Genomic DNA, 23204 nt, shown 5'->3' on the forward strand with positions numbered 1-23204 from the left:
AGCAGAAATACCACACACTTCTTTGCCTGGGACTCCGTTGTCCGGCCACCTTGTCTTTGCACCTACCTACCTCTGCGCGGAATCCGACGATGCAGTTCCGCCCTAGAGGACCCTCCATCCCCAGCCTACCGGCGCCAACTTGCTCCGCGGCTCTCGCGCCTCCCCCTCGCCTCTCTCCCTCTCGGTCCCATTCGGCTCCCTCATTTCTTCTCTAAAACAGAAAGCACTGCAGCTCTTTAATCCGTGCTCAACTTCAAGGGCAGAATCTTCGTGAAAGTGAGCAAGACAAGCGGAGGGCGCTGCCACCCGCCCCTGTGTGAATGCCGCACCTTCCGGGCGCTGACGGGCCGGGCCCGAGGGCGGCCCGGACGCTGGAGCTGCCAGCAAACTTTCCAGTCTGAATTCCAGATCGAGGGCCTGGGCACCACACTCTGCCCAGGCGTGTGTACGACGCCGAAACCAGGGAGCCGCCCGCAGCCCTGGGGGCCGGGGGAGGGGAGAGAAGGGGAAAGGGTTGGGGGGGGAGGAGGCGGAGGAAGGAGGAGGTGGGAGGTGAGAGAGGGCGGGGGAAGGGAAGAGTGGGGGGAAGTTGGAGACTGGGAGGTAGGAGGAGTGGGGGAGGGGCGGGGTGGGGCAAGGAGGAGGTGGGAGAAGGAGGTGGTGGGTGGGTGGGAGGGAGAGAGGGGAGGAGGGGGTGGGAGGAGGAGAAGGGGGGATGGGGAGGGGCGGGGGAGAGGGGGAAGGGAGGGGGGAAGGGAGGGTGGGGGAGGGGAGGGGCGGAGGCAGGAGGAAGTGTGGAGTAAGAGGAGGGGGGGCGCGCGGAGCCCTGCCGGCGGCCGGAGGACCGGCGGGCGCTGACTGCGACCACCGCTCTCGGGCAGCGGACGCGCTTTGGATGATGAGGTCAGCACCGCGGAGCTTTCCTGAAACACACACCCCCCACCCCCCAAAAAAGAAAAACACAAGCGCAGCCCGCCCCCCCTGGCCTGGGCAGCAGCGGCAGCGGGGGCAGCAGCACGCCGGCCGGTGGGCGCGGGGGGCGCGGGGGGCGCGGGGGGCGCTCCCCGGGGCCGCGGCCGCTCAGTCCGGGATCTGGGCTCCGTCAGACTTCCGGGAGAGAGGAGGTTTTTCTTCTCCAAAATCCACCAGACTCCTTTGATGCGCTTTTGTTTTACAGTGGAAAACTACAATAAAAAAAACATAGCCATGAAAATCAGTGAGATTAAAACCTGCCGGCTTCACTTCCTGGAGGCTTTTTGTTGGGTCTGGAAACTAGGAGTCTTTGCGGGTCATCCTTGTAAGTGCCTTTTTGATCCGTTCACACTGATGCTTGTGCGTCTATACTGCGTTTAACATCCATTATTAGACTGGTGACGTTGTGACATTGTGTTCAGTTGATTTGATGATGATTTCTGCTTTGATCGGTTGACGTTGCCTCACTTGATAACACGACATAAATGCATACACGTTGCAAAAAGAAACCCTGTCTTAAAATAGAGATGAAAATATTCCCTAAGGCGCTGCCAATACCAAAAGAGTGAAGTGTTATTTAGACCGTGGAAGTGTTAGAAACAACAATAATTCATTGGCTGGTTCATAGTCCTTCTACGTAACTTAACATTTTAAATCATTAAACAATAGGGATAAAACCCCTATTAGTTGTTCTAAAGTTCCTGTTTTCGAACGTGTATCATTACGTCATATGTAGCGAATCGCATTATCAGCTCTGTGAGAGAATTTCTGCTCTGAAACAGAGCGGTTTTAATGCTTAAGTACCAAGAAGTTCTTCTTAGGAAATCTCCGAATGCAGTCAGTTAATATTAAACAGATGCAGGGACTTCCCTGGTGGTCCAGTAAAGACTACCCGCTCCCAATGGAGGGGGCCAGGGTTCGGTCCCTGGTCAGGGAACTAAATCCCGCATGCCGCAACTAAGACCCGGCACAGCCAAATAAATAAATATTTAAAAATAAAATTAAATTAAAAAAATAAAGCAGATGCAGTAGGGGGTGCTTACTAAAACTGAAGGCTCTTCCCCTGGAGAATTTACTCCATTTTGCTTTAAAATGAGCCAGCGAATCATTAATTTTAAATTGGCCAATGCCAATTGAAGATCACTCCAAAACCAGAATGAGGCATCCCAACAATGGTAAGTAAATAGAAAGGCCCAATTCAGTTTACAAAAATTTGGCCTTAAGGCTGTGTCTCATACACCTGCATAAAGTCAAAGACGATGTGATGCACATTTTATCACATTAAACCAGCAGCAGTGATAGGGTGTACCTTCATGTAAACAGGATGCACAGACGCACGTTTCACGGAACTATTAATATCCCAGTTACTCCATGTAACTTAAGTCCCTGGGAGGGAGCTCCAGACCAGAGGTTGTAGACTGGTGCTACGTGGGCCCGTCCTTGTTTTCCAGACCTGTTTGTTTGCCCTTTGAAGTGTGTTTTAAACTTTTGAATTCCTTATCTATATTTAAAAATCAGGCGACTTCCCTTGTGGTGCAGTGGTTAAGAATCCGCCTGCCAACGCAGGAGACACGGGTTCGATCCCTGGTCCGGGAAGATCCCACATGCCACGGAGCAACTAAGCCCGCGAGCCACAACTACTGAGCCCTCGCGCCGCAACTACTGAAGCCCGGGCACCTAGAGCCTGTGCTCCACAACCAGAGAAGCTACCACAGTGAGAAGCCCGTGCACCACAACGAAGAGTAGCCCCTGCTCACTGCAACTACAGAAAGCCCTCACTCAGCAATTAAGACCCAATGCAGCCAAAAATAAATAAATTTTTTAAAAAATCCGGATAGCCGCATAGCACAGGGAGATCAGCTCAGTGCTTTGTGACCGCCTGGAGGGGTGGGATAGGGAGGGTGGGAGGGAGACGCAAAAGGGAGGGGATATGGGAACATATGTATATGTATAACTGATTACATTTGTTATAAAGCAAAAAATAAAAAAATAAAAAAATAATAATAATAAAAAAAATAACCCCCCCCCAAAAAAAAATCCGGATATTTCACAGGGAAAGCTGGACTTTTGGCTTCTCTTCTTTGGCTGCATTGGGTCTTCGTTGCTGCTCACGGGCTTTCTCTCGTTGCGGTGAGTGGGGGCTACTCTTCGTTGCGGTGCACCGGCTTCTCATTGCGGTGGCTTTTCTCGTTGCGGAGCATGGGCTCTAGGCACGCGGGTTTCAGTAGTTCCGGCTTCTGGGCTGTAGAGCACAGGCTCAGTAGTTGTGGCACATGGGCTTAGTTGCTCCGCGGCATGTGGGATCTTCCCGGACCAGGGATCGAACATGGTCTCCTGCACTGGCAGGCGGCTTCTTAACCACTGCGCCACCAGGCAAGTCCCTTGGGCTCTCTTTGAAATCTGAGATGACCTGTAGCAGAGCGGCAGTGTCAGATGTAACAGTCTGCACCTCCCCTGTTGTCCTCTTAAGGTATGCGCGAGTTTTCTGCCCCAGACAAATCACTTCATCTGGTGTGTGGCCTTTTTATAAGGATTATTAAAGTCATAGGTGGTTTAGACACTCACTGCCTAGACCTAATCCATGTATAATTAAAACCTCAAATCTTGATTTCCAGAAATTCATGTTGACAGATTCAACCAATCAGAAACTGAGTCTGCATACACTCCCTAAAGACAGGTGCTCTGGAATGTCCGGATTCCCTCCATTCTGCATTTGCCCAAGATGCAGCAAGACATAGGGGTGCGTGTGGTCTCAGGAATTAAACAGACCTGGTTTGGATTCCCACTAGGTACTTGCTGTGCAGTGTTAGGCAAGTTATTTACTATCCTTGAGCTTGTTTCCTTAAAAATAGATATAATAAAACTACCCCTCTGAATTATTGAATATTAAGAAGTTATATGTGAAAGCATCTTAAACAGTCCCTGGTCCATAGGAACCACCCAAAATATTAATTTCTCATGCCCTTGGGATTTCAGTTACTAATGTGGATATTTGAGAGAGAATTCTTACTAGATCTTTTTTCTTGTCTACGAAATCCTACTTTAGTAGAATCTAAACTTTGGTGTGTGTAAGAGACTTACCGGGATACTTGATTACAGTGCTGGTTTCTGGGCCCCTCTTCTAAGATATAGGAAGTCTCAAGTAGGTTTGACATTTTAACATTTAATTCTGGGGCACGAGTCCTCAGCCCTCACTCTAGAGGACAGTCCCCGTTCTGCACTTGGCCCTGGTCATTCAAGGGAGTGAGGTGGAGACAGAGGAAGGCCTGAGCCGAGTCCCAGGCTGGTCCCGGCCAGCTTGCTGATCCCGAGGCTAGATTGGATGCCTCCCTGGATCCCTATTGCCAGCTTCTGGATCCACAGGCATTTATTGAGCACCTGCTGGAAAGTGCCCTGAGCGGGCACCAGGCACGCAAGGCAAATGAAGTGGTTCCTGTCCTCGGGGAGCTCAGGGAACTGAATTCCAAGGTCAGGCCTGGCATTTGGGTCCCAGTTTCTGCCTTTCCTACCGTCCAGCATTTAATACCGTCCCAAATGGCTGTATTCCCAAAGACACTCGTTGATCTCATCAGCGCCTCTCTCCCCCCATCCCCCCGCCCAGAACCATGCTTTCCCAAGCCACACTGCAGCGACTTCTGCATTACACAAGGACACGTAGCATAGCACTGCTTAGGTGCTCATTAGATATTTGTGGAATTTAATTTCCTTGGACAAATATGTCTTCTGAAACTTAGTTTATGTTCATTCACTCATCAAATATTTATAAGCCAGGAACTGTTCCAGAAGCTGGGGATAACTGCCGTGAACAAAATGTAACATCCCTGCCCACGTGGAACTTCTATTCCAGTTGGGGAAGAAAGGCCATATCAGCAACCTACCTTGAATTCTTGTATACTGGGTTGTTATCTGTACCCGGACATTTGCTGCAATCTTGTTTGCTCTGACTGCTAGCTACCTCAGTTACCTGCCAAATGGCCTTTCCCAACCCTGGTCTACACAGCCCTTACTCAGCGTCGATTCTATCTGAGGCCAAAGAGCAAACCGGTTATCTTATTGCATCTTGAATCAGTGTCTGCATATCTCCTCTAGGCTTTAACCAAGATCAGCCATTCATTTCCAAATGCCAGAAGCTTCCACAATAAATGCAACTTGTATATTCTCTTACAGAATATTGGGGAGAAGACGTGACAGGAACCAAGTGACTCTGCTGTCCCATTGTTTAGTCCTGTTATAATATTGCTTTTCTTTTTAAGCTTCTTAGCTATTATGCCAAATATAAAAGTAACTCTGACTACTTTGCATTCATATTCTGTAGCTTAATTTGAGTAGACTTCTAATAATTTATCAGTAAGATAATCTTACCTTTAGATATGTGATTTTGCAGGGTACATTTTGCTGCATTCTTACTGAGCGCTTTGTATTTTTCTGGGTCTAATACTTGTTATAGAGAAATACAAGTCCAATTGTGTCATAAAAATGAGAAAGGATTTCAGTATTCCAAATATTCTACAAAGTGAGTTACACCTGAAAATTCAGGTAAAGAAGTATAATTTTTTTTTTTTTTTTTTTTTTTTTTTTGCGGTACGCGGGCCTCTCACTGTTGTGGCTTCTCCCGTTGCGGACCACAGGCTCCGGACACACAGGCTCAGCGGCCATGGCTAACGGGCCCAGCCGCTCCGCGGCACGTGGGATCCTCCCAGACCGGGGCACGAACCCGCGTCCCCCGCACCGGCAGGCGGACTCTCAACCACTGCGCCACCAGGGAAGCCCGCTTTATTTTATGTTAAATTTTTAAAAATTAATTAGTTAATTTATTTTTTGGCCGTGTTGGGTCTTCATTGCTGTGTGCGGGCTTTCTCTAGTTGCGACGAGCAGAGGCTACTCTTCATTGCAGTGTGCTTCTCATTGCGGTGGCTTCTCTTGTTGCGGAGCACGGGCTCTAGGCACGTGGGCTTCGGTAGTTGTGGCACGTGGGCTCAGTAGTTGTGGCACACAAGCTTAGTTGCTTCACGGCATGTGGGATCTTCCCAAACTAGGGATCGAGTCCGTGTGCCCTGCATTGGCAGGTGGATTCTTAACCACTGCGCCACCAGGGAAGCCCCAAGAAAACTTTTTAAATGTCAAGTGGGCTTAGATGTTGGTCTTGCCACTCGGGGGCATTTTTCTCGCAGTTGGGATGGGGGTGGGACAGTCATGAGGGCCCTGACCTGCTCCATGAAATCCACTTCAAAAGCTGGAGCTATCTTTCAAATGGACTTTTCTACCTTCCTAATAACCCAACTGTAGATTTATCATGAGATAAGTTTTCTACAAACTTTTCTGAATAGTTTTATTTTCACTTCGTTGGCTTGGGAGCAGTGAGTAGACCCTAAATGATTTGCCCCCTTCGTCTACATGTCGACCATTTAGAAACACAGACTAAGAGACTTCCAAAATGAATAAATATCTCCTGCTGTTTAAATAGCCAACCTTCAAACTGATTCAGGAACCACCCAGGCAGGCACTCTGAGTCCCCATGTGATTCCAGACATGTCACTGACCTCTCTTCAGGCTGAAGTGAAGTTAATGTTTTTCCCTCCCATCAACTCACAGCGGTGCTTTGGGGATAAAAAAATGGATGTGGCAAAGTCCAGTGCAGATTCTTAAATGCCACCGGCAAAACCAGGTAAAAAGCAGTTGTCTTTTGTGAAATGCAGCTGCCGTGTAAGAGACCCACGGCACACTGTCTTCCTGGCTCAGGAACACACACATCCATCTTTCTAGAATTCAAAACTGAAGGAGGAATGACAGGGTGGAAGGTTTTTTTGGTTGTTTTTTTTCCTTTAATTTATTTATTTATTTATTTATTTTTGGCTGCATTGCAATGGCTACCAGAGGTGGATGGAAAAGTTTAAAGGGCGTTTGGGTTTCTGTTTGGTTGGTTGGTTTTTTGGCCTCGGCAGTGTAGCCAGATAGTTTGGGAGATATAATTTAGAAAGCACCAATGCCTTTGTCCAGATTAAGGTTCTTTTCGATTCCCATGGAAACTTTGGAGAAACAGGCATTTAATTTGCTTATTATTCTTTCATTAATTTATCCAACAAACTTCATGGAGCACCTACGATGTACAAAGGCACTGCGTTTAGTGCTGGAGATACAGCATAGAGGAGACCAGAACCCTGAGTTCAGGAGCCTCCAGCCTGTTCTCCAGGTTCTGCAGGTGTGGTTTCAGGCAAATTTGCCTAACTGGACCATCCATTCTGAACATCAGAATCAGAGACAAGTGATTTCTTGAACTCATCAATAACCAATTCTCACCAACAATGCTGTCTAGATATAAGAGATCCCTGTGACCTATTTTCAAAGACTTCATTTAAAAATATACTTGGAAAACAAAACAGCAGACTTTTTTATTCTAAAATGAGGTGGTGTTACTTGGCACCTGTATATGTTTGTGTATTTACAACAGCAGAGCAGGAAAGGGGAGGTTGAGGGGAGGCTTGCTGGGGCCCCTTCAGTTCATCATCTTAGAATCATAATCCCTCTTCTCTGCGTTTGAGAGGCTTAGGAGGCCGTCACCCACGAGAGGCCAAGGAAGCAAGTCCAGCTGGAATGGCTTCACACGCTGTAATCAGACAGACTTGTTTTTTCAGAGGAGAAAAAGCCTTCCAGATAATGAGACTGGACAGAGCCTGGATGTGGAAGTAAAAGTCCAGTCTTGAAATGACCCCTCTGATATTTGCCTTGGGCTCTGGCCAGTCACCTTACATCTTTGGGCTGCAGTGTCCTCACTTGTAAAACGAGGGCACTGTGCTGGAGGACACCTGACTGCCCCTCCCATTCTAACCTCCTATGATCTGTGATAAAGGCGGCACCGTGCAGTGTGTTTTGTGATTTTAATTCATTGATTAGGCATTTCATCAATGGCCAAAGTTGCTTCAATGCTGAGATTAGAATAATTATGGTGAGGCTTCAGGGTTAATAATTAACTAAAATAACTGAGCCATTTCACACCTCTGCCAGTGCTGTCCAACTCTCAACAAAAGAACAAATAAACAGCAAACAGCAATGAATTAATTCACAAGCAAAGATTATTTCTGGCAATTAGAAAAGTTGGACACTTCTCTGTTTATACATACCCCTTATATACATAAATAGGTGTATACATTTTTTAAAATAAATTTATTTATTTTATTTATTTTTATTTTTGGCTGCATTGTGTCTTTGTTGCTGCGCGCGGGCTTTCTCTAGTTGTGGCGAGCGGGGGCTACTCTTGGTTGCGGTGCGTGGGCTTCTCATTGCAGTGGCTTCTCTTATTGCGGAGCACAGACTCTAGGCGCGTGGGCTTCAGTAGTTGTGGCACGCGGGCTCAGTAGTTGTGGCTCGCGGGCTCTAGAGCGCAGGCTCAGTAGTTGTGGCGCACAGGCTTAGTTGCTCTGCGGCATGTGGGATCCTCCCAGACCAGGGCTTGAACCCGTGTCCTATGCATTGGCAGGCGGACTCCCAACCACTGCACCACCAAGGAAGCCCGGTGGATACATTTTAAGTGTGTATGTATATGCTACCATTTGTCATTAACTGTGCATATTCCTGAATAATAAAATTATATAACTAATATTCATTGAGCACATACCATAGGCTGAGCACTGTTGAAGACTTTATTTACATTTTTAATTTATTTTGACTGCACCGTGCTGCTTGCGGGATCTTAGTTCTCTGACCAGGTATTGAACCCGTGCCCTGGCAGTGAAAGCGCCGAGCCTTAACTGCTGGACTGCCAGGGAATTCCCAATTTACATTGTCAATAACTTCTTTTCATTAATTTCTTCTGTTTTCAGTCTTAACACCCACAATTGATTTCTCAAAATATGGAAGTTTGTGAAGGTTATTGCAAACATCTTGTCTGGCAGGCATAACCGTTAGGGTATAAAGAAAAGAAATGATATTTCATAAAAAGGACTCCAATTTATCTGAACTTTTGGGCAAAGCCTTGCTGGAAAGGCATGCATTTGATCACGTTTACGTCTGGGAGTGGGGATTCTGCCTCGAAATGACTCTCTTTTGGAGAGAGAGGGAAAATCTTGGAGTTTATGGAGAGTGGAAAACATTTTCATCCCTACTGAGATCAGAAAAAAAATCTCAGTGAGGCTCAAGGAAACTTTTCCTGGCAATGAGGGTTATATTTGATAAGTTACTATGATATTTGAATCACAGCTTCTGGAAACAGGTTATAAAATAAATTTTCACAGAACTGAGACAGTTCCGGTGCAGGTCTTTCTGTCCGGCCCATACACAGTCCATAGCAGTACTGAAACTTCACGGGATCACGACTTTCTATACTATCTGCCCATGCAGTGTTCCCAAAGCAGTGATGAAACATTCAGTAGCATAAGGGATGTGTTTTATATTATGATGATTATAATTCTACATGTTTTCCCAAAATGTACAAATATGAAATGTGCTATGTTCTACTCATATGCTTGCTTATGGAAAACAGAAATAAAAATTGTTTACTTTGGCTACAACAAATGTCATTCTCTTGCTTAGTGGCTTTTGATATCCTTCAGCCAAACCAAACATGCAGCTTCTCAAGATACCAGAATCTGTATTTAATACAATAATGAGTTTCTCACTCCCAGCCTCCCTCTCCCTCCCTCTCTCTTTTTTAATGACTCTGTTGTTAAATAAGAAATGGATAATGTCAACTTTCCCAATAGCATCACTAATATTTGTTGCTGTTTCATAAGTAATTTAGGGAAGCAACTGAAGCATAAAGAAGCTAAATTATTTATTACAGTATTTTCCTCTCCTGGATATCATGATAATCTTCAATATTAATGCCTTCCTTACAAGTGTAAGGTTAGGAAATTGAAGTCAGTGGGTTAAATTGATCAATTATACAATTATGAAATGTTTTCAGGTGAATAGTTGATTTTATCATCAAACCAAAATAGTGCATTTCTTGCATGCATTATCTAAATATTTATCTAATATGTGTTGATGTATTCTTAATTGTTGTAATACCTTTTTTAAATGATTCGCTTTGAGAGTCATACGCAGTTTGATTCAGTTCTCCTAAGTCAAGTGCAAGCTTACCCATCACAAATTCAGTGAATACTGTGGTGTGGGCAAGACGGCCAGGATGAGCAGTGACCCCAGTAATGAAAACCAGTGGTCAGAACCTCACCTTGCCAAAGCTGGTAATCTGGGCAGTTTACAGGTTAACTCAAAACCTATGGTTAGTAGAGACGTGTCCGACGTGGATGTTATCTGGGAGTTTGTGCATTGGGCATTCAGAGTAAGTTGGAAGAAACACTGGTTCTAATATGCTTCTCTTCAGCCAAACATGAAAGGTTTAGGCAGAGATCATTAAGCAAATGAATAACAAAAAAAAAGCATAGGAGGGCTTCCCTGGTGGCGCAGTGGTTGAGAGTCCGCCTGCCGATGCAGGGGACATGGGTTCGTGCCCCGGTCCGGGAAGATCCCACATGCCGTGGAGTGGCTGGGCCCGTGAGCCATGGCCGCTGAGCCTGAGCATCCGGAGCCTGTGCTCCGCAACGGGAGAGGCCACAACAGTGAGAGGCCCGCGTACCGGGGGAAAAAAAACAACAACAACAAACAAACAAACAAAAAAAAACTATGTTGCTTTGTATCTTCTCCTCATGGGGACATAAGGTTTTTATTTTTTTGGTGTTTTATAAAAAATTTGTATTGGGGTGTAATTGATTTACAGTCTTCTGTTAATTTCAGGTGTACAGCAATGTGAATCTGTTATACAAATCCATATACTCACTCTTTTTTAGATTCTTTTCCCTTATAGGCCATTACAGAGTATTGAGTAGGGTTCCCTGTGCTATACAGTAGGTCCTTAGTAGTTATCTATTTTATGTATAGTAGTGTGTACGTGTCAATCCCAATCTCCCAGTTTATGGGCACAAGGTCTTGAGTGGCCCTTCCCCCCACCCTCGAAGAGTAGGTACCCAGTGAGTGGATGAAGGCCTGTGTGAATGAATGTTGGGATGGTAGAGGCTGCTAAAGAGGCATTGCTTTTCAGTATAGAAAAAGCAAGGAATATTTTTCCAGCACACAATAAAGAAAATGCTACATTGAAACGAATATATCTTAATACGATGGAGAGTGCAGTAGGAATTACTTTTTTTTTTTTTTTTTTTTGCGGTACGCGGGCCTCTCACCGTTGCGGCCTCTCCCGTTGCGGAGCACAGGCTCCGGACGCACAGGCTCAGCAGCCAGGGCTTACGGGCCCAGCCGCTCCGCGGCATGTGGGATCTTCCCGGACCGGGGCACAAACCCACGTCCCCCGCGTGGGCAGGCAGACCCTCAACCACTGCGCCACCAGGGAAGCCCAGGAATTACTTTTTAAATGATGTTTGAAAATAGAAGCTGAAAAGACAGTGGAGAAATGAATGCAACAAGTATCTCCCAACAGACAAGGAACGGGATATAAATGTGTGATGGGAGATACCATACTGCCGCCTTCACACACCCACACACTGTGTGACTTGAGTAGGATTAGAAAAGTCAAATTCCATGGCCCCAAAATAGTAGGCACGACTCACTGATGAATAGGTTAGTCCAAAAGACAGCTTCCAACTGCCCACCGGCCCTACCCCCAATTAAAGTAACTTCTAGAAATAAATCCTTCTTCAAATTGAATTATCTTTGCAAAGGATTCGTTATGAATAAACTACTTCAGGGTTTGGCAAACTATCCATGGGCCAAATCCAGCCCACCTCCAGTTTTGGTAACTAAAATTTTCTTGGAACACAGCCCACCCCTGCATTTCTGTATTGTCCATGGCTGCATCCCACTATAAGGACCCAGTTGAGTAGCTGTGACAGAGACCCTGTGACCCGCAAAATAAAAAATGGCCCTTCAGGGGAAAAGTTTGCCAGTGCTTGACCTACATGATCAAAGGATATAGTAATTTGGTCAGATGTGCCATTAACTTGCTTTCCCCAGTGGGAATGTAATATGGTTGGATATGTTATTTTCTGAAATCAGTGAGGGATTCAGCCTCCCATGCTTCCCACCAAGGGCAGACCTGGGGCCTGGAATCTGGTTGGCTGGCTAAGGGAGCAGTAACCTCTGGTTACCAAGTAGAGTAACCAACTTGTCCTGGTTTTCTGGGGACTGTCATGGTTTTAAAACTGAGTCCCATATTCTGGGCAAACCAGGACAGTTGATCACCCTGACATGTAGTGAATAGCTTATGGGGTCTGGGGCAGACTGACTTGGGTTCAAATCCCATTTTTGTGACTTCACACTGTGCAGCCTTAAGTTACTTCATCAATTACCCTATCTATGAATTGGGATTGATTCTATTTTGAGGAGATATTGTAAGGATTAAAGGAAATTATGCACAGAAAGAGCCTAGCACAGAATAGGCACTTACTAAATATTCATTCCCTTCCTACACTTTAGACCATTATAAGCTAACTTTCTTATCCAATCTTTAGCCAAAATTCCTTTTTTCATAAAATAATCAGAAGGGAAACTTTAAAATACCATTCTTTTTTAAACAAAAAAAATTTATTTAATTGGTTGCTCCAGGTCTTAGTTGCAGCACGTGGGCTCCTTAGTTGTGGCACGTGACCTCTTACTTGCAGCATGCATGTGGGATCTAGTTCCCTGACCAGGGATCGAACCCCGGCCCCCTGCATCGGGAGCGCTCAGTATTATCCTCTGTGCCACCAGGGAAGTCCCTAAAATACTGTTCTTATCCCCTGTATTTTCTAATGATGTTATTTCTTTGCCCCTTACAAATAAATACCCAAATTAATAAATAACTTGTACTGCAGTGGGGGAAGTAGCCCATCCACATAAAATTGCCTGATTTTCAACTTGATAACTGTTTTATGTTTTAAACATAAACACTTGGAGACAAGTGGTGGTTGAATTTTGTTTTGTCCAGTTAGGGATACATCCCAGGAAGGTCTGCTGTGCCCAGCTACTTCAAGTAGCTTGTGATAGGAGTTCCCTGGCGGTCCAGTGGTTAGGACTGGGTGCTTTCACTGCGGGGCCCGGGTTCAATCCCTGGTCCCGGAACTAAGATCCCGCAAGCCTCTCGGCACAGCCAAAAAAAAAAAAAAAAAAAGTAGCTTGTGATGCCTCAGGTCCATGACCGATCCAGAACTTCTGGGGAACAAGGTTCAGGGACTTTTTCTAATCTAGCACTTTGTGCCTCCAACAGAAAATGTTGACAGGAAGTTGGCAGAGGCTGTCAATGCTACCTCACTCATGATTCATCTGATGGATCACTATGACCGAAGCGCTAAGTGGACAAACACGCTCATTAATTTTTTAAAGAGGCTAATTATACACAGACAGTGGTGTCCAAATCTGATAGCAACCTACATGCTGTCAAAAGTCCCCAGGACAAAATCAAAGGGACAAGACAACATTAATCTCATCCCAACTATCAGCATTTTGATTTAATAACCTATTGGTTAGCAAGTGTGCAGGATGGAATTAAATAATGTGTACTCCTGTAGTAGTTTATATTTCCAATTACACTTAAAATCCTAGTTGGTCCCCAACAAATTCAATTTCCGTTAGCCTGTAGCTATAGGACTTTGAGAAATCAAATTTTTTACTGAATGAATTGGTCAAATCAGTCCAAAACTATCAGCATTTTTATTTAATATCCAGTTTCTTAGCAAATGTACAGAATGGAATTAAGTAAGGTGAACTTCTGTGGTAATGTACAATCTAAAAACTTCCAAATACCTACACAATCATAGCTGATTTCCAACAAATTCAGTTTATTTGAGGCTGTGGCCATGTGATTTTAATGAATCAAACTTTTTAACCAAATTACTTGGTCAACTCGGTCAAAGCTTATAAATTCAGTGAATATATAAGTCAGTCGATTGGCTGATTTGAATGGCTAATGCAGCAAAATGAGTCAAATTATTAGCTCAGAATACAGGCTGCTTTAATTTTATTTGAACTATAAACATCTGCTTGCCTTTTTGATTAGGACACCACCAAAAAGCGCTGGTTTCCAAACTTGGCTGTACATTAGAATCACCTGGGGAGCTTTCAAACTTTCCAAAGCCCAGGCCACACCCCAGATCAGTTAAATCAGAATCCCTGTTGGTGAGACCCGGGCCTCAGTCCCTTTGTAATCTCCCCGGGTGATTGGGAACCACTGGCATCCAATTCAAATAATTAGGAATAAAGCCACTATAGTATGTTTTGCATTAAGGTGGAAGCCCAAATTGCAGGAGAAAAGAATGAGACTTTGTAATAACATAACAGTAATTATAATAAGCTAATAATTTATTATGTAACTTGTTACTGTTATGTAAAAAGTAATAGCTCACTATTTATTGAGTTCTAACCAAGTGCCAAGCATTGTGTCACATTTTACATGGATTATTTTATTAAAGTCTCACACATTGCCGTGAAGCCTTATGAAGTCAATTATTGTGCCCATTTTACAAATGGGTAAATCAAGGCACCGGAGGTTAAATATTTGTCCAAGGACACGCATGTAGCAAGTGGTCAGGTGAGGGCTGGCACAAAGCAGTGTGAGTCTAAAGCCTGTGCTTGAACTATTTTTGAAAATCAGTGACTTGAAACTCAGTGCTTTATAGGTCTTCAGACGTCACACTTTTATTTCTTTGGGGCATTGTTTTTGTTTTCTTCTTCCATTTTTCTTCGTTTCTGGATGCAAAGGCCTCACCAAACGGTGCACAAAAGCAATTTCTGATGCCCCTGGGAGAGAGGTAGACCTGGGTTTACGCATATAATAGGCAGAGGAGTTAATATTCCACATTAAGCGCTCCTTCCCTCTCAGGGGAGATTCTGGCAGACTAAAGCACTCTCAGGCAGCAGAAAGGAACCCTGAAACAAAACGCCCACCTGAGGGGAACAGACATATTTGCTACAGCATGTTTAAAATTTAATTGAAAAAGGGTAAGAATATAATGGGGCTTCCCATTCACTGCAAATCTGGTTATTTCACAAAATCTTCAGCGTTGACCTGTCAACCTGTATGGGTTTGTTTTAAAAGTCTTTTGGGTTTTGGTTTTTGGTTTTTTTGAGGTAGTCCTCCTAAGTAACATGTATTCAGTACCAGCTGAAATCTTAACATTTTTGGTTGCACAATGAAAAACAAAATAAAAAGAAGAAAGAAAGATGAAAATAAGATATAATGTCACGGTCATTTGCAGCCGTTTCCTGTGACAGTTATGGTGCTGTACACTCATTTCTGAATTGTGTCTTGTCTCTCCTTTGCTGAGAATGAAGCTAAAACTGCCCCGAGAAGCTCCCCCAGGACCGAGGCCGACCGTCAGAGCAGAATCTGGGCCAGTCTCAGCAGCTGTGTGTGTTTTATTTTTATTTTTTTCAGCCCACTTACCTCGGGAGAGCAGGTTTTCTCCATGCGAAGATTCCCTGACCCCAGCACCTCCGGCCCCGTGTGGGGGGCTCTGGCTGCAGCCTGCAGGCCACTGCCCGGGTGGGACCGGGCCTGCGACACCAGCCAGGCTCCAGCCACCCTGCTAGGACACCTGGGCCTGGGAAGGGACCGGAACTCCCCTCCAGCACCAGGCAGGGGCTGGGGGGAAGCGACCCCGGTCTCCGTGGAAGGCCGGCTCCCAGCAGCCCCCTGCTGCCAGCTGCACCCCCATCAAACGTGTGCCCACCTTCGAAAAGGGTGAGTGCCCTGGGCACCAACTACGCTCTGCTTCCCGGATATCACCTCCCACTTGCCTTTGGGGAGAAGTGCGCGGGGCTGGGGGCCACCCAGACCCCTTCCCCGTTCTGAGTGTGGGCAAAGCAAGGGGTCCGTTTTAATTTCCTTTTAGGCTTCCTTCTTTCAAGACGAACTTGCAGGACTTCCCTGGCGGTCCAGTGGTTAGGACTCCGCGCTTTCACTGCCCGTGGGCCCGGGGTTCAGTGCCTGGTACGGGAACTAAGATCCCCGAAAGGCACGGCGGGGTGGGGGGGAGGGTAAAGACGAACGTGCCATGGTGCTTTCTAAATAAGACCTATGTTTGCAAGTTCAGGAGTGTGGCCAGAGGAGAATGTGAGTCTTGTAACTAGCAGGAAACTTAGGAGAAAAATATTTTAAGGCGATGATGTCAAAAGACTGAACAAATCCGAGGGGAAGGCCAGGCACCGAGATCCCGGAGGGCCTGGACTGGCTTCCCGGCCCCGGGGATCAGCCCTGCTCATCGGGGCCCGTCCCCTCTCACCTCGCGCGGAGGAGGGGATCGGTGGTGCGGGCCGCCGCCGGCCGCCGCCGTGGAGAGAAGTAGCAGACGTTGCACGGGCACGCGATCGTTGTTCGTGCCTCACCCCGGGCGCACCAGCGAGGCGGTAGAGGGCACCCTCCGCGCCGGCCGCGGGGCCTCAGTGGGCGCGGGTTCTGCTCGGTGGCTGCGGGCGCGGGGAGGCCGGGTCCGCGAGGCGGCGGCTGGCGCGCTTCCCGGCGGCTCCGGGCCGCAGCTGGCCGTGCTATTTGCATCCTCCACATCCTGAGAGCCGAGACCAGGCCTCTCCCTGGAGCAACTGGGAAAACGCGAGGCCCGGCAGGGCCTTCCCGGATAGGGGAGAGGCCGGGAAGTTGGGAAAGAGCGGCCTGCAGGGTCCCGGGGAGCTGGGGCTGCCCGGGGGGCGGGGTGGGGGTCCTGAGCCTCAGGGCCCCGGAAAGAAGGCGAGCAGGCGGGCAACTAACCGAGCTGGAAAATGAGCGAACTTTTTTGCTACATCTCCTGGAAAGAGACCTTTCCAGACGCCCCCCGCCCCGTGTCGCCCACCTCCATCACTGAGCCTTTATCACATTACCCTGAGCAGCATTTTTAAAAAATAAATTCATTTATTTTGCTTATTTATTTTATTTTTGGCTGTGTTGGGTCTTCGTTGCGGTGCGCGGGCTTCTCTTGTTGTGGAGCACGGACTCAGTAATTGTGGCTCGCGGGCTCTAGGCGTGCAGGCTCAGTAGTTGTGGCACACGGGCTTAGTTGCTCTGCGGCATGTGGGATCTTCCTGGACTAGGGCTCGAACCCGTGTCCCCTGCACTGGCAAGCGGATTCTTAACCACTGTGCCACCAGGGAAGCCCCTCAATGCTCTTTCTTCTGTGTTTGTTTACTTGTTCATGTTTGCCTCCTTCAGGAACATGTGGGCTCCTAGACACTCGTCCGGGCAGCCCTGGGTCTGTTCTGTTGATCGCTGGGTCTCCAGTGCCAAGCAGGGTGCCTGGCTCCTTTGCAAGTGAATAAACGGACCCTGAAGGAGAAGCTGCCTCCTAATCAGTCAAGGAGCTGGATTTCTCAGCTTTCCATTCTTAGGCTGTGTTGTCATCAACCTGTGGAGAGAAACCGGATTTATCTGGGGGGTAAGGAAATTCATTCTCCCTGGCTTTATGTATTTTCCAACCCACGGTGTCGGATTGGCTAAATATTAGTGGTCTTTAGTTTCTTTATGTGATGTATACCACTTGTCACTGTTTAATGTAATCTTATGTCATTTCAAGGTTAAATTATAGGGTATAGAAAGCGACAATAATATAATCTTAAGCACAATCATTTAGAGGAAGATTTCCCCCTAAAACGTGGTTAAAATAAATTTGAGAAAGACGCAGTTCAATTCATTCAACAAATTTGACTTTGTGACAGATCCAACGTAGTCTGTTGTATTTAATAAGGATTCAGCCCATAAAGGGAGATTTACTGACATTAATGAAATTAGCTTTATGTATTAATGGAACTGAAGGAGTCAACTCTAAAAGCAAATGTTCTCTAAACCTAAATATTTTATACTCAAGAAAATCTGCTGGGGACTTCCCTGGTGGCGCAGTGGTTAAGAATCCTCCTGCCAGGGACTTCCCTGGTGGCGCAGTGGATAAGACTCCGGGCTCCCAATGCAGGGGGCCCGGGTTCAATCCCTGGTCAGGGAACTAGATCCCACATGCATGTCGCAACTAAGAGATTGCACGCCACAACTAAGAAGCCCACCTTCCGCAACTAAGACCTGGTGCAACCAAATAAATAAGAATCCTCCTGCCAATGCAGGGGACAGGGCTTTGATCCCTGGTCTGGGAAGATCCCACATGCCGCGGAGCAACTAAGCCGGTGAGCCACAACTACTGAGTCCCTGCGCCACAACTACTGAAGCCCGTGTGCCACAACTACTGAAGCCCGCGTGCCTTGAGCCCGTGCTCCACAACAAGACAAGCCACCGCAACGAGAAGTCCACGCACCACAACGAAGAGTAGCTCCCGCTCGCCGCAACTAGAGAAAGCCCGCACGCAGCAACGAAGACCCAACGCAGCCAAAAATAATTAATTAATTTTAAAAATTTGAAAAACTTCTTTGTATGGGTGAAAACTTAGATTTCAAACCTAATTTTGATCAGCTTTATCACGAATACATTTTGCTAGTTTATTCCTTAAAAATCTTTCTCAGAGTCTCTCCTCTTAACTCTCTGAAGTGATACCAGATGGGTTTTATTTTATGTTTTTAGCTAAAATTGGATCCTGGGAAAGAATGAATCTAGAGTAGATGATAGGAAGATGACTGTCATCTGACAATTTTCATTACCTACCTAACTGCCTTCCTCCCTGGAATTAAAGAGACCAGAAACTTTATGGAGACCCACATTCCCAAACCCTTGGGAGGAAGAATAACAGTTTTAGGAATTCCTTTGTGTTTCTGAAAATTAGTAATAGCTACTCCTTGTAAGTCTATTGCAGTGAAATCACAGCCAGCTGCCTATCTCTAGAAAAAAAGGTTCCAGATTTCCTTTCCCTGGAATGTGGCTCCAGAGAGCCTGTTCGATTTCAAAGGAGGTGCTTTGATTGGGTGCTCAGTAGGTCCATCAATAAGGCAATGTCAACCGTTGTAAACAAAGTTCCCTAGAACAGGTCCTCCATACCCAGTTACCTGGGAGCTCCTGCTGAAGCTTTGGGTCAGTTACCCTGCCATCCATGCTAGCTGCCATCCTTGGCCCAAGTGTTGTCCACTAACTTGCCAAAGCATGACTGGAACATCATCAAACTCCCAAACAGTATCCCAGGCTCCTGGGTAAGTCCACTTATTTATCATATGCTTTACTCTTGGTCTACAGATTTAAATAAAAAGAGGTAAAGCATGTATTAAATTCTGACATCAGCATTTATTCATTTTTTTGGTCATCCTTTCGTCCTATTTGATGGTGGAGGCATGAAAGATATATTTTGAGGTTAACTTCTGTTGGCACTAGCAGTTTCTTAATTTCCCATTTAAAAAGAGATTTAAAATAAAAATAGAAATGTTTCTATGATTTTTTAAGTGAGGTTTTAAACATTATTATTAATAATAGCCTACTAAGACTCCTTGGTCTTAAAGGTGAGAAAAAGTTAGATTTGGCCTAAAAATGAAGACATGGCAAAAAACAATAATAATAAAACTGCATCTCTGTTGTTTTTTTCAAGTCAGTTTGATTCTTAACTATAATTCTTTAAAAACCCTCAAGACTTTAACATGTAAAAAAACCTTCAAGTATTATATTTACAATAACATATCTCTTACCTAATTAAAAAAAATAAAATCAGTATTATTTCTAATGGTTCATTATAATTATCTGTAAAAGCTCAGTGTATATAAATTCATGACATAAAGTTTTGCAATGTTGACCTCTAAAATTTAGGTCTTTAAAAAAAATGAGAAATTTACACTGCTTTTCAGGTTTGATCTATATAGTGTAAAATCCAGTACTCATCAGTGTATGAAATAGGTCCCTATGGGACTGACTAGAAGATACGTTTTTTTATAATTAATCCAATTTCATGTTGACCTCTTGGCCACCATTTGATAAGACATGTACTCCCCAGAACTGTAGACTATCTTGGTCTTAAATCATATGTGAAAACACAGTTAACCTTATTTAAAGAAAAAAATTCTGCTACAGATGACTAATAAGTTTTGGAAATCATGTAGATTATTATGAAGAACAATAATACAATGAAATGAAAAGCAAGAAAGCTCTAATGCTTTTGCAAAATTTTCAAAGTCTTTTCACCCATTCCAATTCATCTACACGTTCTCTTTTTGCGGTGCTGCAATTACTTGTATATAAAAGCTCTTTCTGTTAATCTTCAACCTGAAAAACAGTAAAATAACAGAAACATAAAGGGGAATGGACATTTCAACCCAATGGCTCTCCAGTTTTTTCAAACTTTTCATCTCTCTTTTGAAGATTTATCCCTTTCACAATTTCCCCCACTGCTATAGGCTCAAACCTTTATGGAATCTTAGAAATCATGACCCTACATATCCCTTATATATAAAATTGTCTCAATAGCCTTTTAAAAAGTTACTACATTTGGATGAATGAAAACTTGCTGAAGGCAGCTTGGTAGCACTCACCAAATTCATCGTTTCACTTCAATCAAAAACTGACTTCAATTTCGGCCATTTCACTTTGAGGAATATATTTGTAACCTAACAAAATAATCATGGACACAGAAGTATGGGTATAAGGAAAGTCTAGTCATCTTGCCCTTGTTCATAATAGTAAAAAAAAAAAAATCCATAAACAACAACAAGGTCCTACTGTATAGCACAGGGAATGATATTTCAATATCCTGTGATAAACCATAATGGAAAAGAATATGAAAAAGAATATATATATGTATAACTGAATCACTTTGCTGTACAGCAGAAATTACCACAACATTGTAAATCAACTATGCTTCAATAAAACTAATTAAAAAATCAGAAACTACCCAAATGTCTAATAAGATGGGATCGACAAGATAATTTATGGTATTTTACATTTATTCAGTGGGATAATATGCAGGCAGTAAAAATGATTCAGTGCAGAGCAGAATAAGAATATATGATGACATAAAGTTTTAAGATAGACTGTTAGCAGTAAACGTAGTTTTCAGGTAGAGTGTTTGTAACTATAGTGCCATTTTTTGTAAAGCAGACATATATATACAACAACCAAAAGACAACCTAATTTAAAAATCGGCAAAGGACTTGAATTAGTTCTCCCAAAAGGTATACAAATGGCCAATAAGCACATGAAAAGATGCTCAGTATCATTAGTCATTAGGGTAAATGCAGATCAAAACCACAGTGAGATACTACTTCACACCCACCCACTGCGATGGCTATTATTTAAAAAAAAAAAACAGGGAAATAGGAAGTGTTGGTGAGGTTGTGGAAAAATTGGAATGCTTATACATTGCTAGAGGGAATGTAAAATGATTCAGTTGCTGTGGAAGGGTCATCTTAGCCATCTTAGCCTCAAAAAGTTAAACAGAATTACCGTATGATCCAGTAATTCCATTCCTAGATATGTACCCCAAAGAACTGAAAATAGGGAGTCAAACAAATACTTGTACATGCACATTCATAGCAGCACTAGTCAAGTGTCCATCAATGAATGAATGAATAAGTGAATTGTGAGATATATATATATATATATATATATATATATATATATGCACTGGGATATTACTCAGCCACGAAAAGGAATGAAATATGATACATACCACAGTGTGAATGAACCTTGAAAACATTATGCTAAGTGAAAGAAGCCAGATGCAAAAGGTCACGTACTGTATGATTCCATTTATGCGAAATAGCCACAATAGGTAAATCCATGGAGATGATGCAGATTGGTTGTTGCCAAGGGCTAAGGGGGAAGGGAAGAATTAATGGGTATAGGATTTCCTTTTGGGGCGATGAAAATATTTGGAACTGGAGGCGGTGGTTGCACAACACTGTGAACGTACTAAATGCCATTGAATTGTTAATTTTAAAATGTTTTTTTGTTATGTGAATCTCACCTCAGGTTAAAAAATTATATATATATATATATATATACACACATATAATTTATATATTAATCAAATATATATCTGTATATATATATCATGTTATATATATAAAACTAGAAGAACACACAATATGTTAATAGTTTTCCTGACTAATAGACTTGTAGATTTTTGTTTCCCTGCTCATTTGTTTTCTTTCAGTGAATGCAAATTTCATTCACAATAAGGGTAAACAAGTTTTTCAAAAGTGATTGTAGTGTATTGCTATCCTTCTACTTCTGGAAGTTCATGCTGCAATTCTAAGGACACCTAAGCAGTACACATTCTTCTGGTGCCTCCCAGCCTGTTAGAATCAGGTAGCTTATCACTTTCTAAATGACTGGCAGTATTTTAGTTTTGTTTTGTCAGCAAGTGTCCTGAGTCCAAGTAAACCTAAGGAGGAAGGCCAGAGAGGAATCACAGTGATGGCGGAGGGTGCTGACCTGCTCGAATATCCACAGTTGTAGCCGAGGCAGGAGGACCCAGGCAGGAAAGTGAGGGTTAGGGAGGAAGCCTTCCAGCCCCTAGTTACTGTCCTTACAGAGAAGGGGAAGGAACTGGAAAATTTTCTGCACCTGCTGTGAGCCTGGCACTGCTATATCGTTTTGGTGCTGCTTTTGGTCCTCGAGTGAGCCTCCGAGTCTTGATGGGCCTTTGCCCACTGCTCTGTGAAAATGCATAGGCCGGACTGCAAGAGCCTAGAGCCTTTTATCTCTAATGCGCCAGGACCCTACACTGGTGCCACACTTTATTCTGTTGTCAGTCCCCAAAGCAGTGGCACCTCTTGTCCCTCTTGTAAAAACAAACAAACAAACAAAAGTGTGTCTGGTCCTTCTCAGCCAGAGTGCGCCTAGCCCACTCCCTATGCCCAAGTCCCAGCCAGGCAGACTCCAGATGGCAGAACAAGACCTGAGCTTCCCTGAAATTTCGGCTGGGGAGTGGGGAAGAGGCTGCCACGTCCTTGCTCTGAGTAGCCTGCAAGTTCTTACTCTTCACACCTTTGTGGGCATTACACTGAGTACTCTCTTACCCTCAACCGATACTTCTTTTGCTTTAGGACTTTTTATTTACTTACCTGGTTATGTTCAGAACACTTTATAGGATGATCCGTAGTTGAAACCCAGTGAACAAAAATACGGTAAAGACTGTAACTAGAGATTCTATGTACCTCTAAGGAACTAAGTTTAATTCCACTTTAAAGCCTATTAATACGGTTGCATTTATAAATGCGTTTGGGGTATACCCTTTACCTAAAGTACCATCTCCAGCAAGGAGGTGAAGCAGTGTTCGATTTTATTCCATTTAAGGCAGATCCTCAGTATCCATTCCTTTTTTACCAATAACTATCTCCTAATGCCCAGAATCCAGCCCACACAATCCTTGACTAGTTTCCAAAACCGTTGGCTGTAGCTTCTG

The 23204-nt window shown here is 44.4% G+C and overlaps 1 long non-coding RNA gene across 2 annotated transcripts; it reads left to right on the forward strand.

Moving 5' to 3' along the window:
* The first annotated feature begins 814 nt into the window (after positions 1-814).
* LOC309792567 lies at positions 815-15859 on the forward strand. 2 transcript variants are annotated; one of them, XR_014291736.1, is made up of 3 exons: positions 815-903; positions 1178-1297; positions 15329-15859. It is a non-coding gene; the product is annotated as an uncharacterized lncRNA (long non-coding RNA). The 2 variants fall into 2 exon arrangements; XR_014291737.1 differs by lacking the exon at positions 15329-15859 and adding an exon at positions 5140-5736.
* Positions 15860-23204: the final 7345 nt, after the last annotated feature.

Source organism: Mesoplodon mirus (assembly GCF_964341445.2).
Source record: "Mesoplodon mirus genome assembly, chromosome: 17".
Classification (NCBI taxonomy): Eukaryota; Metazoa; Chordata; class Mammalia; order Artiodactyla; family Ziphiidae; genus Mesoplodon; species Mesoplodon mirus.